Source organism: Meles meles, chromosome 15 (genome assembly GCF_922984935.1).
Source record: "Meles meles chromosome 15, mMelMel3.1 paternal haplotype, whole genome shotgun sequence".
NCBI classification, from domain to species: Eukaryota; Metazoa; Chordata; class Mammalia; order Carnivora; family Mustelidae; genus Meles; species Meles meles.
In genome coordinates, this window is record NC_060080.1 from 31,667,274 (window position 1) to 31,681,589 (window position 14,316).

At 43.2% G+C, this 14,316-nt stretch overlaps 1 pseudogene; it reads left to right on the top strand.

Moving 5' to 3' along the window:
* The first annotated feature begins 688 nt into the window (after positions 1 to 688).
* LOC123925899 lies at positions 689 to 13,089 on the top strand (annotated as a pseudogene).
* The last annotated feature ends 1,227 nt before the right edge of the window (positions 13,090 to 14,316 follow it).

Here is a 14,316-nt window from a genome sequence, read left to right on the forward strand (position 1 = left end):
AGGAGGGAAGGGACCCAAGGGGTGACCCAGGGAAGACTTATTTTTTTGTCCATGTTTTTCTCATTTTTGCTGTGGTCCAGAAAAACCAACTGGTCTTTGAAACTTGCTGGTCTCAAAGGCAGGCCTCTCCAAAGGCAAAAACATGCGCTCAGGGGGTATATGAGATCTCAAGGAGAGAAAATATCAGAACTTTTTTGGGGGGGGGGGGCTGGAAAACAAGAAAGAAATGAGATTTTCTACTATTTAACATGGAAGCCAACGCGGGCACCCTCACTCAGTCACATCTGAGAGAAAGGATGTTCCATGATATGGATAGTTTGACAGTGAGGCTTCCATTCACTCTTTGAGTTTTAGCATTTTAGAATGTTTGTGGAATATTGTAGCCTTGATAAGACTTCTTTTTGTAAAGATTGTATTTATTTATTTGACAGAGATCACAAGTAGGCAGAGAGGCAGGCGGGGGTGGGGGGGGTAAGCAGCTCCCCACTGAGCAGAGAGCCCAGTGTGGGGCTCGGACCCAGAACCCCTAGATCATGACCCAAGCTGAAGGCAGATGTTTAACCCACTGAGCCAACCAGGCACCTTTTTTTTTCTTTTAAGATTTATTTAGTTGGGAGCGAGAGAGAGTGCGCGTGCGCAGTGGCACGGGCGCACATGCGCAGGCGGGCTCACGGGCGCAAGCAGCTTCGGGGTGCAGAAGGAGAGAGAGAAAATCCCCAGCGGACTCCCCTGCTGAGCACAGAGCCCAAGGTGGGGCTCCATCCCAAAACCCCGAGATCATGACCTGAGCCAAAACCTAGGGTTGGACTTCGAAGGGACTCAGCCCCCCAGTGTCCAGGTAAGCCTTCTGAAGTGGATGTAGTAGAATATTTGTAACACTTTGTAATGAGGTAGGGAATGTGGGGAACATCTTTTCCTTTGGGACACTACCCAAAGTCTTTATTTTATTTTGAAGATTTTATTTATTTATATATTTATTTGAGAGAGTGTGTGTGGGGAGAGAATCTGAGGGAGACTCCCTGTGGAGCACGGAGCCTAATGTGGGGCTAGATGAGATCATGACTTGAGCTGAAACCAAGAGTAGGACACTCAACTGACTAAGCCACCCAGGCGCCCCTTAATATTTTATTTTTAAGTAATCTCTACAACCAGTGTGGGGCTTGAACTCACAACCCTGAGATCAAGAGTCACATTCTCTACCAACCGAGCCAGCCAGGCACCCCTGGCACTACCCGAAGTCTTTAGGACTGTCTCTCCACATTTTGATAATTCTCCAGAATGTAAATCTCACTTCTCAATATAAAATGTGAAAAACTATATTTTCCAACCTTTTTCTGAGCTAAAGTGCAGACTTTTTTTTTTTTTTTAAGATTTATTTATTTGACAGAGAGAGATCACGAGTAAGCAGAGAGGCAGGCAGAGAGAGAGGAGGAAGCAGGCTCCCTGCTGAGCAGAGAGCCTGATGTGGGGCTCAATCCCAGGACCCTGAGATCATGACCTGAGCTGAAGGCAGAGGCTTAACCCACTGAGCCACCCAGGTGCCCCTAAAGTGCAGACTTTTTAAAAAGATTTGTTTATTTATTTTAGGAGGGGGAGGGGCAGAGGGAGAGAGAGAGAGAGAACGCCTCCAGCAGACTCCCCAGTGAGTGGCAGAGCCCAAAGCGGGGCTCGATTCCAGGACCCTGAGATCACGACCTGAGCCAAAAAACAAGAGCCATTTGCTCAATCAACTGAGCCACTCCTAAGGTGCAGACTTCTGATCTAGGGTACATCGGTAAGGCTCCCGTGAGTGAGACTTTAATTTGGAGCTGAATTACACAGATGAAGAGACAGGGGGTGTGCGAGGCATCATTTTGCTATGGCAAAAGCCGGCATACAGTTCTGGAATCAGCAGGGACATGTGCAGATCCCGTGCGGAGCCGGCTCTGGGTGGAACCTTTGGAAGTTCACTCAAAGAATGTTTCTTCAGCCCTTCTGATTATTCTTCTTAGTTGACTTTATCCCTTTCTGCTCAAACTAGCTAGAGTAGATTCTACTGTTTTCAACCAAGAACTGTGCCTCACCAATTTCAGGAGATAACCAGAAGACAAAGGTTTCCCGATTATCTACAGGCAAAGTCCTTGAAAGAATTGTCAGCCTTGGTGAGGAGTTACCTATCTTTCTTTTACAAAAGTGCAAGCGTTGATCTGGTCTTTCACGTGTTGACCAAAGGTTTTCAGTCATTTTTTAAGCTTTGCTACTAGATATTTTTTAGGAAAAACAAACCAGACCAACTTTTCAAGACACAGGTGACATTTTAGAAATGAATAATACAGTAACTGCTTTTTGAAAGAAATTTATACTTTGAAGACTTTATTTTGAAAAATATACTTGGAAAGGATTCCATCATTATGTGATTTTTTTAAAAACCTCAAACCATATAATCATACCTTCAGTAAAAACCTGCATACGTGCACACATGGAAAACTTAAAAACGGAGTTTTCTAATGTGTTTAAAACTCTTACAAATGAAGAGATTCAATAGGTTTCAGATACACTTGTTTAAAATAAGAATTTGACAACTTAATCTGTAAGAAACTCACTTTAAATAGAATGGAAAATTTTCCTGACCAAATTTCAACAAAACATTAATATAATTTTAGAGAAGGATTAAAAATGAGTATCGTGATTTAGGAGCTTATCTAATAATACATGATATGTATTGTTTTGAAGTACTTTCTTTTAGCTTTGACAGACTTTAAAAGAATATATTGGAAAAAAAAGCTGAACATAAAACCAGACTTTTGCTTTATTGCAAAGTGCTAAACCAAATATTACAATCATGATATATTCAGTTACATTGCTCTTACTAATTATATTGCTAGGCTAGTAATGATATTTTTAGTAAGAACAAAATTTTTGCATTAGTATAACTAAATATTTTCTAAAGCGTATCATTTAGCTTTGTGTGTACATGTGTATGATTTACAAGTCAGAAAATATAGATATTATCAGAAGTACATGCTTAAAACTTTTTTTTAAATTTATTTATTTGACAGAGAGATCACAAGTAGGCAGAGAGGCAGGCAGAGAGAGAGAGAGAGGGAAGCAGGCTCCCTGCTGAGCAGAGTGCCCCACGCGGGACTCGATCCCAGGACCCCGAGATCACGACCCGAGCCGAAGGCAGCGGCTTAACCCACTGAGCCACCCAGGTGCCCCTGCTTAAAACTTTTTTAACCCAACATATCCAAAATATTATTTTGACACATAATTGATAGAAAATGAATGATGAGATATTTCATAGATATTTCACTGCCTTTCAAATCTAGTATGTATTTTACACTTAAGCATATTTCAGTTAAAATCTGCCACAACTCAAGGGGCTCATGTGGTCGCTCCTGTATTGGCCAGCACAGCTCTGGATAGTGTAGCTTTAAGTATAATTTAACTTCCTTATTTTCAAAGTCTTCTCTAACTTTGTTTCATTCTGGGCCCAGGTTGTTGCAAACAGGCAAGTGTAATACGTTTTTCCAACCATCTCTTCAAACAAACAAACAAAAATCAGGAAGAAACAATCTATCCAGGGTAGCATATGCCTAGTTCTGTGTGGGTTTCCTGGAAGTAGTGTAGAGGTTTTGCACCTTTTCATCTAAAACTCCTCATCTGCTTCTTTGCTAGGTGGAATCTTTGCGAGGGGAAATCTGAATGTGGGGCAGTAATTCCTACCTACCCTCTCCAGAACAGGATTCTAGGTAATTATATTCTCAACCCAAATTGTGGTATTGTAGCCACCGATTCTATCGATGTGTCCGCATTTTATCAGATGAGGGGCAGGTACTTGTTTTGTTCTAAGAATTCATCCCTCAAACCACATCCAAGTGCCTGCTTAAGATTGTATATAGTACTTAATCAACTGAGATACAATCTAATGTAGCCTTATTCTCACACTTGAGGAAAATGTAGTAGATAGTGTCTAAGAAGGGCAATTATTAAACTACTTTCTGTAAACATAACTGAGGTAAATAGAGGCCTCAGATAAGAATTCAGGTCGAAGTTAGCCAGAAGAGGTTTGGGGCTGTAGATGATGCCGATTGGCTTGGCTGATGCAGACGCAGGCTACATGTGAATCATTCTTGTTTATTAAGCCTGGAAGGGCAGTTAAAGACTTTTGGCTCTGGCTTCTACTTTTGTCTATGTGATTGGTTGTTTTTAAGCAAAAATTGTAGAAACCTGGTCATTATGTGGTCAGTGATGCATTTTAAAGCTCATAGAGGAGATCATGGTCCCCTGGACCAGTCACCCTCATTTAATAGATGAAGAAACACAGGCCTAAGGTGCGTGGGCTGGGACTAATTCCCAGGTCTCTTGATTCCCTGCCCAGTGCTCTTTCTGCTGAGCTACTGAAGGACTCGAATAAGCAATATTCAGAAGAAACCATACAAGTGGCAAAAACACATTTGAAATCTTATATTGAATGCAAATTAAAACCAGAAGATACCGTTCTTCCTTGAACAAATTGGCAAAAATACAAGTTTATAACAAGGATTTTTGGGGGCTTTTTTGTTTTATTTTATTTAGTTAGTTTTTATTTATTTATATATTTTTAAAAATCTCGGTCTTTTGGGAAATTGGGCCCTTAAGCACTCAGCTGACTGGTGCCTGAAATTTCACAAATAGAGATCTGTTCCTTTGGCTTAAAATGTTGTCCCATCTTAAACATGAAAATAAGTAAAATGTCATGCTTTACCAATCCTTTACACCTCAAAGAAAATGAGTGCCTCAGCTCTTCTGCTGAAGCCGGGGGTTTCCCTGAGGTAAAGGGAGAAAGTCGAATGTCTGTAGGTTCTAACTGCCTTGTGAATGCTAAAGTGTTTGTGTGCAAAACTTGGGGAGACAGAGACAAATGGCCTTTCTCACAGTTTACCTAGATGGCTGACTATGGTAATAATTTGAGTCCACGATAGGATAATTCCGGGATGTGAGAGTCATTTAAAAACAACTCCCTGAAAAAAAATTTTTTTTGATGTCTTTTTCTTTCATTCTTCAGAGGTGGCATTTGGGTTTGGGGTTTATTTGGTAAGCATTCTTTCCTTTGCCTTCTATAAATTGAATTTATGGAGAGGTTCTGTTTCCTAGAGATGGTTGCTTGAAGCCAGAGATGCAGGTTGAGGTCCTTGTGTCTAAAATTCCCTCCTTACACAAGTGTTGCAGAAGCAAGGCTGTTTGTTAGAGACTCCAGAAGATGCTCTGTGGATATTGGGTACTTTTTGTTCACATATCCAAATGGCAAAAATAGGAAAGCAATGAGGCTCCTATCTCAATTCCTTCAGATTTATGATCCTTGATTAATGTTTTCAGACAAACCTCCCCTCATTTCCAGACAGGTCTGAGGCAGTGTGAACTACTGTATTCAACCTGGAGCTCTTGCCTGCAGAGAAGAGATTGCCAAAGGACCAGGGGTTTTGTGGTTTTTTATTTGTTTGTTTAGATTCTTGCATTATGTTTTCTTACAGCAAGATAAACCAGCTAAGTTTATTATCATGAACAACTTTTTCATCTGCATAATATTTTATAATTTACAGAGCTTTTTAAAATCTTGTTTCATTTGAGTCTCCATCTTGCAAGCTAGGGAGGAAGGGTCTTGTCAGGTTGCAGATGAGGAAACTAAAAATGAGACACATTTTTTTAAGTTGTTGTTGTTTTTTTTTGTTTGTTTGTTTTTTTAGGTAATCTCTACACCCAAGGTGGGGTTTGAACTCATGAATCAAGAGTCACATGCTCTACTGACTAGGCCAACCAGGTGCCCCACAGCCCCCAAACCCAGAGAGTTCTAATTTCAAAGTGACTAAGTAACAGGTAGAACTAAGATTTAAACCCAAGTCTCCTGATTCCAGCCCCTTGTTCCTTCCACTTGACCTTCCACTTTACCACACTGCCCCTCCATAAAAGCAAAGGGGAAAAAAAAAAATCATTCCTCATTCCAATTAGGATGATAAATCCTCAGCAACTTTATTGCCTGAAATTAATTCCCACCCAAGTGTTCCCCAGCTCTTTTCCCAGAGTCCAAAGGCTGCCGCCACAGGCGAGTCCCTGAACGTGGCTGCTGTCATCTGCCGCTCTGGTCGAGTCCTCAAGCAGCCCCACTGCCCTCGCACTGGCTCTGCCCTCTGCTTACCTCCCCGCTGGCGTCGCCTGGTCGCTGCTGTGACCACAGCAGCAGAGAGAGCTGGCTGTCCCTCGGGACCGAGAAAGGGCCGCAGCCAGGACGTGCCTGGCCGGCCTCCTTCCTCACAGGCGCCCTGACTAAGCTCTAACCGGGGAGGAAGAGTGATGTGGGAAAGGGCCATCTCTCTCACGTCAAAGAAGTTCCTGGCCCTCGACTTTCCCTCCTCGCTCTTCCTTTTGGCTTCAGTGTTGACGATTAAACCGACCTTGGAAGCCGGCGTGTCAGGGGTGGCGGAGCAGCCATCGCGCGGGGTCCCTGAGTGTCTGTGAGGAGCTGACGTGTCCACCGCTGCGGAGCTCTGTCTTGGGCTGTTCCGTGACAGAGAGGTTCTCTGTAGTTTGAATCACCGAATTTTGGGGTCTCCTCTTTACAGATGTTTAGTGTTTGCCTCCACTGTCCTCCCTGTAGCTGTGACGTCTTGACTGTTCTTTTCCTGGGTGCTCCGTCCCGTCCACGGGAAAGCTCTGTGGCTTCTCCCCGTACCTCAGTACCAGGCTAGAATTTGTCGTGAGGCGTTATGGAAAACTGGGCACAAAGGCAAGAAATCCCTCTGAGGGAGCAGCCAGCAGATACATCTTCAGTGTCCACACCAGCCGCACTCGCTTGCCTTCAGTGTCTACACCCGCACCCCGCAGCAAAAGCACTTGGGCTTTTATCGATGGGAGATGGTCGATGGTGGGAGTGTCGGTTTCCCACCCACAAAAGGCACAATTATGTGAGTGTGAAAGACTTGGGTTTTGTTATTTTTATTTTTTTACATGCAGCACTTTGGAAAAAAGAATTGTAATCACGCTGTTCTCCTTAGAAGTGCGGTGAATGGCGCTCTGGTCGCCAGACTATTCCTGGTGAGGTCGCACACCTTTAGCTGCTGCCCTCTCTGCTGCAGGGGTGGTGGGTGAACGCGGCCACGTGCCTCCCCTTCCTCTCTTCTCCTTCCCCTCCTTTCGGTCATTTAAAGAAAACATCACCATCAGGGCTGAGGACAGCAGCCGAAGAGGATTTGAAAGGCTTCTTATCTCATTCAGAGTCAAGTCCACGTTCTCACAGTGGCCCGCAAAGGCCTCTCATGACTGCCTGTGGTTTTTGAGCTTTTAGACACATGAACCTTCTCTCCCTGTGGAGAAGCACGGGGAACAAGGGTACTTAGGGAACACTGTGAATGAATGTTACCAACCCTGAAGACATAAATTACCGGGGACAGAAGTTAGGGAGGAGCAGGACAGGTGATGGTACGAGGGGGTCCCCCACCTCAGGAACTGAGTATGGTTCATTGATTTTGCAAGTGTTAAGTATATTAAAGGCATAAAGGGAACCAACGGGGGAACTAAATAATGTTGCATCTTTTCAGAGGGGGAGGAAGGTAGAAACGAGTAATAGTGATCAAAATCTGCAATCAGCAATCAAAACCAAAGTAATAAATGCCTAGTTTAATATCAGTACTTTAATGCCAGCGAGTGTTAGCTTTTATGACCACTTCAGAAGCCCACTTAACGGAGGGATGCATGCTCTTAACTGTTGTCTCAAGCACTGTGGTGTCTTTCTCCAAAGATGGGCCTCCACACCATATGCCTCTTCTTATTCCTGCTCCTGGGTGACAGTCCCCTGCCACACCCAATCTGGGCTGACCCAGGACTCACTTTAATAGAAGTGGCAGCGGTGACACCCGTCCATTCTGGGCCTAGACTTCAAGAAGGGCTGGCGGCTTCGGCTTTTGCCTGTTTTGGAGCCCCGAGCAAACATCTGGGTAGTCCTGCTACCCTGTTGGGAGCCTGTTGTGGAGAGCCCACATGGAGAGAGAAAGGCCCTGAAATTACCAGGGGACACAGAGAGAGGCCCAGCGCCCCATCTCAGCCTCCCCCAAGCCGGTGCGTGAATGAAGCCACGTCGGCTGTTTCAGGCGCCACGTCGGCTGTTTCAGGCGCGTCGCTGACAGCGGCAGTGCGAGACACCCCGAATGGGGCCCACAGAAATCCTCACCCCACTGAGCCCTTGCTGACCCACACGAGTGTGAGAGATAATAAAATGGCTGTTGTCTTCGGCCTCAGAGTTTTGGGGTGGTTTGTTATGCAGCAAAAGATAACTGAAGCAGGCACGTGTAATCTTCTTCTGCCAGGTCACCCACTTCCTGCTCGACTTCCAAAGTATTAATCCCCAAATTCCAAGAACTGAGGAGAATGTGGGGCAGGGAGGGGAGAGAGGAGGATGGAGAAGAGAGAGAAGACAGCAGGACGTCTGGTTGCCACGCGGGGTGAAGCGGGAGAGAAAGGACCTCTGTGGAAGGGGAGTAAAAGGACTTTTATACCCATGAATGTCAGAAATCAAATTTGGGGTTTTCTGGAGCTACTATAAACACCCCACCTCTGTCTTCTCATTTTCTTCCAATCCTTAGTAAAGACTGCTCCCCACAAATTACTTTGTAGGAGTAGAATTTTTTATAAAAATTCAGGGGATGAATTCATGGTTGGACACTTCCTAGGGAAAAATTCAGAACGTGGAGAAGACTTATTCCGTCCCTTCCTCACAGGCGGACTTGGCCTTGGTCCAGTGATTTGCCTTGGGCATCAGACTGCGAGCAAATGTGACCTGCACTACCCTTGAACAGAAGTTTCTAGAGGCATTGCAAGTTTCCACCAGGCCTTTTGTTTCTGTGCATACCCCATAGAGCACCTGCTCCTTTAGCCTAGCTCCCTAAGTGAGAAGACACATGAACCTGCCCTCAAACCACAGCCTGCCGCTGAGCTGCTGTGGACAAACCACAACCACGGGCCCGTAACATGAGCAGGAAACAAATATTTGTTGAAAGCCACTAGGATTTTGAGGTTGTTATGCAGCATAATCTAGCAAAAGCAAACGAATATGAAGCCCTAACTCCAGAAGCTTCCAGAGGGGAGAGAAGAAATCTGGTAATTTACAAAGGGTCCAAGTCAGACAACATCAGGCTTAAGATCATCAATGTCAATCAGAAATCTTAGGATCATTACCTTTAGAAGGTATAGTGGGAGGCTGCCTTCAAACCATTCTGACTTTAAAATCTATAACTGATAAAATTATGAAGACAGGGGTGCCTGGGTGGCTCAGTGGGTTAAAGCCTCTGCCTTCGGCTCAGGTCATGATCCCAGGATCCTGGGATCAAGCCCCACATCAGGCTCTCTGCTCGGCAGGGAGCCTGCTTCCCTTCCTCTCTCTCTGCCTGCCTCTCTGCCTACTTGTGATCTCTCTGTCACACAAATAAATAAAAAAAAAATCTTTCTATATGCATATATGTATTTTATCATGGTAGCATACTGCTACTACACTGCTCTGCTCTTGGCTTTTTACACTTAATTCTTCTTAGAGATTATTCAATATAAGCATGTGGATTGTGACCTCATTCTTTTAAACAACTACAGAGTATTCCTTTGATATGTGTCCCTTAATTTATCTTAGCCGTTTTGAGAAGAGCACATCAGTAAGGGATTTATAGAAGAGTATTTAATAACATGCATAGATGTTCATGATTTACTAAGTGAAAAAACAAATGAACAGCAGATTACAAAGATCTCTAGTAGTCTGCAAGTCAACAGGTCGTCTCTTCCAAATGCTTAGGACACATATATACATATTCACATGAAAGCCTGGCATTTGCCGTTACAAATTCCTGGACTGACTCAACCATTGTGCTCTTTGTCCTGGTGAGTTGGCCTCTGTAACCAGGGAAACAGCCCCAGCTCATAATCTACAGAAATACTGCAGAGATAGTCCCGCTAAAGATAAGGAACTAGGTACTTGGTGATCGCTCTCTCACTCCTTTTTTTTCCTTGCAGTTTTATGACTTTGACAGTCGGTGGTTAGTTCTCATCCACTTTGTCTATAGATTTTTGGCAGTAGTGACAGGTACATGAGTAACCAATGTGTGGAGTTTGTTTGGTAAATCTTCATCCTCATTATGTTTCCTAGACAACCACACGTGGATACTGTGTAGCACGTTTGTGCTCCTTTAACCCAGATACTCTGCTGATCCTGGTGTTGACGCACATACCTGGCATTCCCATCTCCTTTAAGGCAAATTTCCAAATTTCTCTGAGTGCCTGAAGGGTTTGCTTCTTGAAGTCCGCTCCATGATGTACCTGTGATTGTCGATGGTATGGTCTCTGGTCCCTACCCCACTGATTGCAGAATGACCCTGCTTCTCTCCACCCTTCTTCTGGGAGCCATTCTGTGGGACCCAGGTTGGAAAGACTTGGAGATCTTAACACACTTTCCTTTTCCAGGGCCATTTAAGATGCTGGGCAGCACCCAGGTAGAAGCATCCAACTCCAGACTTCCCTGCTGCTTAGTCAAGGCAGGAGTGGACTTCGCTCACATCTCCTTTCCTCGCTAATAAGCGAGTTAGAAATAGATCAGAGGAAGAGACTAAACCATGAGTGACTAGAGACCTTTCATTCTTGTAGGAACTATAAAATCAACAGTAACAGAAAAACAGGTTGGAGTCCTGGGATCAGGCCCTCGTGATCTGCCTGCCCTGCCTGGTCTAAGTTTTCCTTTCCACCTCACTCCCGCTGGACGCAGGACCCTCCCTGGGAAGCAAGGACAACAAGGGAGGGGATAGGTTCAGACCCTGAAGTGTGAAAAGTCTGTCACGGCTGGAACCTTATCTCTGCCTCCACAAGGGCAGCTCATATTGAAACAAGTATGCTTTAAACAACAACAAGACAACTTTTTATTTTGGAGTAATTCTAGATTTACAGAAAAGTTGCAGATATGACTTATAGTTTCTATATATCCTGACCCAGCTTCCCTTAATGTTAACGTCTTGCATTACCATGGCATGTTTGTGAAAGCCCAGAAACCAATATTGGTTCATTACCATTCACTGAATTCCAGATTTTATCTGGGTTACACTAGCTTCTCTACCAATGTCCTTTTGCTGTTTTAGTATCCGGTCCGGCTCCCACGTTGCACAGAGTCCTGTCTCCTCTGCTCTGTGATAATTTCCTAGTCTTTGTCTTTCACAACCTTGACACTTTCATAGAGTATGGTCAGGCATTTCATTGACTCAGCTTTGGATCATCTTGTGTTTTTTTCATGATTACACTGGGATTATGGGTTGTGGAAAGGATAGTAGAGGTGAAGTTCTCTTCATCCCAGATTGAGAGTACAGCACACCAGCATGGCTGATCACTGGTGATGCTAATTTGGATCACATGGGCAGGCTGTGGGCTTCTCCACTGTCAAGTTACTATTTTGTCCCTTTCCATATTCTATTCCTCGGAAGAGTCACAAGTGTAACCCACACTCAAGGGGAGTGAAACTGGGCTTCACCTCTTGGAGGGAATAGTATTTACATAGGTTATTTGGAACCAGTCAAAGGAAGCTTTGCCCCTCTATCTCCCTTCCTCCCTCATTTATTGATGTATAAGTTTATATATATATATATATATATATATATATATATGTACATATATATGTATATATACATACACACACATAATACATACATATACACACATCCTTTTAGTTAAAAGTAATAGCCTTGTTTAAGTAAAGGGGTTGGGTCAGTACTATGCTTTTAGCAAAGTTGACTGCCTCCTATGACAGGAAATACAGACCCCTCTAGGGGTTCCTAATGGACCCCTCTAGGGGTTCCTAATGAATATAAGAACAGGGACTCTAAAAAAGACAGTTTAATCTCAGCTCTGCCACATATTAGCTATATTACCAAGGGCAAGTTTCTTAACCTCTCAGTTTTTCTTTTTAAAAAATGTACATATTATTACAGGGGCAGAGAGAAGCTAGGCAATATGCGGCTCTCAGTTGCAGCCGCCATCTCCCATGGCTGCGTATTCCGCCGTCTGGGCCTTGGTCCAGAGTCCCGCATCCACCTGTTGCGGAACTTGCTTACAGGATTGGTGCGACACGAACGCAATCGAGGCGTCATGGGCGCACGTGGACGAAATGAGGGGCTACGCAGGGAAGCTCATCGACTATGGGAAGCTGGGAGACACCAACGAACAAGCCATTAGCATGGCAGACTTCTGGCTTACGGAGAAAGACTTGATCCCAAAGCTGTTTCAAGTACTGGCCCCTCGTTTCCAAGGTCAAAATGGGGGCTACACGAGAATGCTGCAGATCCCAAATAGCAGTAAGCAGGATCGGGCCAAGATGGCAGTGATTGAGTATAAAGGGAACTGCCTCCCACCTCTACCCCTGCCTCGCAGAGACAGCAACCTTACGCTTCTAAACCAGCTGCTTCAGGGGTTGCAGCAAGACCAGAAAGCAAGCATCCACGGCTCCCACACAGCTCAAACACCAGGTATTTAACTGGGACCAGAGGTTGTGTGGCACGCTCATCAATGCCCATGATCACAGGCCTTTGGAGCTCTTTTAATCTCTAAGAAGAACTGGAGCTAGAGTTGTTAATGGATGGTCTTAATGGAGACAAGAAGCTTCTGAGGAGCCAGATACTCATTTCTTTGCAGTAGATAAAATTCCTTATATGAAAAAAATGTACATATTATTTATTAAAAATATTATGTAGGGGTACCTGGCTGGCTCAGTCGGTAGAGCATGTGATTCTTGATCCTGGGATTGTAAGTTCGAGCCCCACGTGGGTGTAGAGATTACTTGAACATAAAATCTTCTAAAAGTACTATTTATAGAGGCATTTAATGAGGTAATTTAAATGCATAGCATAAGGTCTAATGAATAGTTAGTGCTTAATAAATATTAGTGTTATTTATTACATGATTTGGTTTTATTAAGTATATATGTAATATGCATATGGATATAACTACACAAAGAATCAGTGGTTGATGACTTTCATTTTCTTCTCTCTGCTTGTTTGTACATTTAAAATTTTTTTTTTAAAGATTTTATTTATTTATTTGACAGAGAGAGATCACAAGTAGGCAGAGAGGTAGGCAGAGAGAGAGGAAGGGAAGCAGGCTCCCCACTGAACAAAGAGCCCAATGCGGGGCTCGATCCTAGGACCCTGGGATCATGACCTGAGCTGAAGGCAGAAGCTTTAACCCACTGAGCCACCCAGGCGCCTTTTAAAAATTTTCTATAATAAACATTTGTTTACTTTCCTAGTAAGAGAAAAAAATAAAGTTTCCAGATAAATAACACCTGCCTCTGCCAGAACTATGGAAATATCACTGCTGGGGAGAAGACTTGTTAAATCTTTTCTGAAGAATGTATTGGCAATAACTAGCAGAAGCACTAAAATTTTGCAGACTGTCTAACTCAGTAGTTCCACTTCTAGCTATTTATCAGATGAAGATACTGTACAGAATATATACACAAAGATTTACCCTTATAAATGTTCAGTACATCAATTATGAAAGCAAAAACTGGCAGTAACTAAATCCTAGGTATGCATTAGAGTCTCGGGTAGCCAAAAGATCATTTTGTAGAACATTATTTAATAAAACTATTAATATGTTGACAAAATATTTAAGTGACAAAGGGCAAAAATTATGACCAGTACAATTTCATTTTTGTAAAACACACGCAAAGTTGTTTAAAAAATATATCTGTGGTGACAGTTATTATCTCTGTGTTGTTGGATCATGAGCAACTTCCCATTTTCTTATTTGGATTTATCTGCATTTTCCAGATTGCTTACAAGGAACCTAAATTATTTTTGGAAATAGAAAAAGCCAATGCTATTTTTAACATCCTCATCATAGACAATTTAGAAACTATAAAATTTTATGTAGAAGGAAGTAACAGTCTTACCACTTAGGCCTATTACTAACAATGTATTGTATTTCCCTAATTCTTTTATGTAATTGTGTGTTTAATCTTTGCCACCATCCTCCCCACCCCCCGCCCAGGTTAGGATACCATATGGAATGTCTTATATTCCGTTGTTGTTGTTTTTTTAAAGTAACACCATATCATAAACATCGCCCTAAGTCTTGAATACTTTTAAAAACAATGTTAAAAAAATAACAAACTAGTGGGGCAAAGGTACAGGAACTGATGTACAAAGATTCATTACAAAGTGCACAAAGCAGTTGGAAAGTCGTATTATGGGGTGATCATACAAGATAGTCACCAAGCACATAGTTTTGATTATCTTAGGAGGAGGAGTTATGGGGAAATAGTTGGAGGTTTAAAATTTTAAA